Source organism: Mixophyes fleayi, chromosome 2 (assembly GCF_038048845.1).
Source record: "Mixophyes fleayi isolate aMixFle1 chromosome 2, aMixFle1.hap1, whole genome shotgun sequence".
NCBI lineage: Eukaryota > Metazoa > Chordata > Amphibia > Anura > Limnodynastidae > Mixophyes > Mixophyes fleayi.
Window position 1 is genome coordinate 314,922,522 of NC_134403.1, and position 5,567 is coordinate 314,928,088.

A 5,567-nucleotide genomic window follows, 5' to 3' on the forward strand; every position below is an offset into this window, starting at 1 on the left:
AATCTAGGACGTCCTGCACCGCACTGCATGCTGGGTCAGGCTGGTGAGCTGCTCAGATGGGATTCAGATAGTAAATTGTATTCATCATTGAGCAAGCAATTGTTTTTCAAAGTATATCATGCATCTTTTTGTGTTGGAAGAAGTGTGTAGTTAAGGAGAACAGGAAAACATTCCAATGTATCCTGCCAGAGATTTCACTCATTTGATATCTTGGCAAATTGCAAATCATATTCATGTTCAGCTGTTGATTTTCCCAAAACACTTGTTGGTGTTTTGGACTCAAATATATAATAGACTAAATGTAATTTATACAGTGGGATTGTTAAAGTGGGCTTGTAATGCTCATATACAAGCACACTGGTGTCTTTAAACATCACTAAATGATTAAACAATTGGTCATATGTGAGAAAAAAATATTTGTTGTAATCACTGTTTTTAATATGTTTCAACAGTGGGAGTGGGAGTGTTTTGTCAGATATGCATACTTGTAGGAACAGGTTATTATATGGACAAATTTCTCTATCCTATCTAACCATCTTTTGAGTGTGATGCAGACAGATCACTCATTACACAGTCTTTGCTCCAGCTTAGTACCCAATGGGCGCTGCTGAGGGGCCATATTGCTATAACCCTTTTATTTATGTGTTCTTTTTTGACAAACGGGGGTTTGGCAAATCAGTATGTTAACTAGGCCCCAACAAAGTCTTAATTAGGCTGTGATATAAAGTATAAACCTCTATAGATAAATTCCCAGATATTTCCACTGCCTCTGTAAATTAAAAATTATAGCATCCACCACCTCTATTGTAGTGGTTGATAATATTTTGAGGTGTTTGTATATGTGTGTAATAAGCTGTGTTTTATATTGACTTGCATCCCAAAAATGTGAAAATGAAAAAGTGGGACATTTATATTAGAGATGAGCGCACTCGGATTTCCTGAATCCGAGCCCACCCGAACGTTGCCGATCCGAGTCGGATCCGAGACAGATCCGGGTATTGGCGTCAAATGAAAACTTGAAACCGAGGCTCGGAGTCATAATCCCGCTGTCGGATCTCGCGATACTCGGAACCTATAAATTCCCTGCCAGTCGCCGCCATCTTCACTCGGGCATTGATCAGGGTAGAGGGAGGGTGTGTTAGGTGGTCCTCTGTCCTGGTAGATCTCGTGCTGTGCTGTTTAGTTCTGTGCTGTGCTGTTTAGTTCTGTGCTGTGCTGTGTTCTGCAGTATCAGTCCAGTGGTGCTGTGTGCTGTGCTCTGTCAATTTTGAGTTCAGTGGTGCTGCTGGGTCCTGTGCTGTGTCCTGTTCAGTCCAGTGGTCCTGTGTCCTGTGCTCTGTGCTTCTAAGGGCATAGTTCTTATTTCCCCAATATTCCCAAGTGTTTAAAAAATTAAAAAAAAGTTATAAAAAAAAATACAAAAAACTAATTAAAAACTTTTTTAATTACAACAAAATTTTCAAAACCAATCCTGCAGTATAAGCCCATTGGTACTGCAATATTACCAAGTTCACACATTCAGCAGTAAAAGTCGAGTGGTACTGCAATATTACAAAGTTCACACATTCAGCAGTATCAGTCCAGTGGTGTTGGGTGCTGTGCTCTGTCAATTTTGAGTTCAGTGTTGCTGCTGGGTCCTGTGCTGTGTCCTGTTCAGTCCAGTGATCCTGTATCCTGTGCTCTGTGCTTCTAAGGGCATAGTTCTTATTTCCCCATTATTCCCAAGTGTTTAAAAAATTAAAAAAAAGTTATAAAAAAAAATACCAAAAAATAATTTAAAATAAAATTAATTACAACAAAATTTGCAAAACCAATCCTGCAGTATAAGCCCATTCGTACTGCAATATTACCAAGTTCACTGATTCAGCAGTATAAGTCCAGTGGTACTGCTATTACAAAGTTCACTGATTCAGCAGTATAAGTCCAGTGGTACTGATATATTACAAAGTTCACTGATTCAGCAGTATAAGTCCAGTGGTACTGATATATTACAAAGTTCACTGATTCAGCAGTATAAGTCCAGTGGTACTGATATATTACAAAGTTCACTGATTCAGCAGTATAAGTATAGTGGTACTGATATATTACAAAGTTCACTGATTCAGCAGTATAAGTCCAGTGGTACTGCTATTACAGAGTTCACTGATTCAGCAGTATAAGTCCAGTGGTACTGATATATTACAAAGTTCACTGATTCAGCAGTATAAGTCCAGTGGTACTGATATATTACAAAGTTCACTGATTCAGCAGTATAAGTCCAGTGGTACTGCTATTACAAAGTTCACTGATTCAGCAGTATAAGTCCAGTGGTACTGATATATTACAAAGTTCACTGATTCAGCAGTATAAGTCCAGTGTTACTCTCCTGTGCCGCATATAATTTTTAAAGGCTTTGCCGAGTGTATGTGGCTTAGGGGTACGCTCTCTTGTGCTACATATAATGGAAAACCAAAATTTGGAGTATAAAGTAGGGAAAGATCAAGACCCACTTCCTCCTAATGCTCAAGCTGCTGCCACTAGTCATGACATAGACGATGAAATGCCATCAACGTCGTCTGGCAAGCCCGATGCCCAATCTCCTAGTACAGGGCATGTAAAATCCAAAAAGCCCAAGTTCTCAAAAAATAGCAAAAAGAGAAACTTAAAATCATCTGAGGAGAAATGAAAAGTTGGCAATATGCCATTTACGACACGTAGTGGCAAGGAACGGCTTAGGCCCTGGCCCGTGTTCATGACTAGTGGTCCAGCTTCACCCAAGGATCTAAGCCCTCCTCCTCCCCCCCCTACAAAAAATTTAAGAGAGTTATGCTGTCAGCAACAACAACAAAACAGCAAAGAACTCTGCCTTCTAAATAGATGACATCACAAATCCCCATGGCGAGTCCAAGGGTGTTGGTGGTTGTGAAGCCTGACCTTCCCATCACTGTACGGGAAGAGGTGACTCCATCCAGCATTTGCAGCACGCCCTCTGCATATGCTGGAAGGATCACAAACAGTCCAGTTACAGATTTGGCTAATGAAGGTGTGAATGTTGTACACCGGGAGGAGGATGTTGATGATTATGATGCAGACAGATACCAAATTGCCTTTCTCAATTTCTATTTATATTCTAGATTATATAACGGCTGAATAGTTTTCTATTTTACTCCTAGTGGAGAGGGGATCTGATGCAGACAGATACCAAGCAGCCTTTTTCCATTTCTTTGTATATTTGAATTTCTAGTTCTACAGTCTATGCAGGCTGCTTTTTTTATATTCAACTGTGTAGGGTGGGGGGGATAGATAGCCACCAAAGTAACATGGTCCATTTAATTTCACTTTCTAGCTCCACAGTCTGTGCAGCCTGCTTTTTTTTATCTTCAAAGTATTTACAAGTCTGCAATCTAAATTAACTAGAGGTAGTGACGTGCTAGAACTCCATTCAAGCCTACACAGCCACCTACGACATAGGAAAAGGAGTGGGGATGCGCCTGAGTCAAGCACACTGGAGAATGATTTCCGTGTTGTGCAAGGTTCTGCAGCCATTTGAACTTGCCACACGAGAAGTCAGTTCCGACACTGCCAGCTTGAGTCAGGTGATTCCCCTGATCAGGCTTTTGCAGAAGCAGCTGGAGAAAGTGAGGGAGGAGCTGGTAAACCATTGCGATTCCACCAAGCATGTAGCTCTTGTGGATGAAGCCCTTCATACGCTTTGCCAGGATCCGAGGGTGGTCAGTCTTTTAAAGTCAGAGGAATACATTCTGCCCACCGTTCTCGATCCTCGGTTTAAAGCGTATGTTGTGTCTCTGTTTCCGGCGGACACAAGTCTACAGCGGTGCAAAGACCTGCTGGTCAGGAGATTGTCCTCTGAAGAGGACCGTGACATGCCACCAGCTCCACCTTCATTTTCATCACTGTTTGTGCAGTTCCAAAAAAGAGGAACTGCCATTTCTATTGCTACCTTCTTTCTTTCTCTATTTAAAAAATAAATAAATATAACTGCCATTTCTAGTACTACCTTCTTTCTTTCTCTATTTATAAGAAACTAAAGAACTGCCATTTCTAGTACTACCTTCTTTCTTTCTCTATTTAAAACAAAAACAAAAACTGTCATTTCTATTACTACGTTAATTGTTTGTGCAGTCACAAAAAAGAGGAACTGCCCCCTTAACTGCTATGTTGGTTTTAGACGTCCATCCGGTGTCCGCCATCTGTTCCCTGGAATTCTGACCAGTTGTGGGTGTATTTATTATATTGTGGTCCCGGTATCAAATTGAGTACCGGGGCCACCCCACTACGCAGAATTTTTTTGGGGGGAATTCAGACCCGTGGAGGGTTTTTTATTAATTATATTGTGGTGACCGCTCCTCTACGCAGTCCAGAGACATTTATTGGTGCGAATCATACAAGTTCAGGGTTTTTAAATTATATTGTGGTGACCACTCCTCTACGCAGTCCAGAGACATTTATTGGTGCGAATCATACAAGTTCAGGGTTTTTAAATTATATTGTGGTGACCACTCCTCTACGCAGTCCAGGTACATTTTTTGGTGCTATTCATACCAGTTGATGGTTTTCTTATTATATTGTGGTGACCACTCCTCTACGCAGTCCAGATACATTTATTGGTGCGAATCATACAAGTTCAGGGTTTTTAAATTATATTGTGGTGACCACTCCTCTACGCAGTCCAGGTACATTTTTTGGTGCGATTCATACAAGTTCAGGGTTTTTAAATTATATTGTGGTGACCACTCCTCTACGCAGTCCAGATACATTTATTGGTGCGAATCATACAAGTTCAAGGGTTTTTAAATTATATTGTGGTGACCACTCCTCTACGCAGTCCAGATACATTTTTTGGTGCGATTAAGACCAGTTGATGGTTTTCTTATTATATTGTGGGGACCACTCCACTACGCAGTGCAGAAAGATACCTCGTTGCAATGTTTTGGACTAATAACAATATTGTGAGGTGTTCAGAATACACTGTAAATTAGTGGAAATGATTGTTATTGAATGTTATTGAGGTTAATAATAGCGTAGGAGTGAATATAAGCCCAAAAACTTGATTTTTGAACTTTTTATGCTTTCTTCAAAAAAAATGCGAATCCAAAACCTTAAATCCGAACCAAAACCTTTCGGCAGGTGTTTTGCGAAACAAATCCGAACCTAAAACATCGAGAAAATCCGAATCCAAAACAGGAGACACCAAAAGTCGCCGGTGCACATCCCTAATTTATATGGCTTGAAAATTGATCAAACCATACAATCCACTCGATACTTTCTTTTAGGACCCAAATAAGATAAAACATTTATAAAGAACTTATCCCTAATATTTGCCCATTAGGAGTCTGAATTATGGAAAATGAAGCATTATATATTGAGAAAAAAGGGGCTATTGAGATAACCGAAACACATGGGACCCTTTCCTTAAATTAAATCCAAGGATTGTAAAAGTGAATAAATAATTGCAAAGGTAAGCATTCCTGTAACAAATGAAAATTCACAGTGTTTTTATTAAACACAAAATGAAAGCATTACTTCATGGTGATGGGTACAGTATAAACAGGACAGTGATTTCTGTT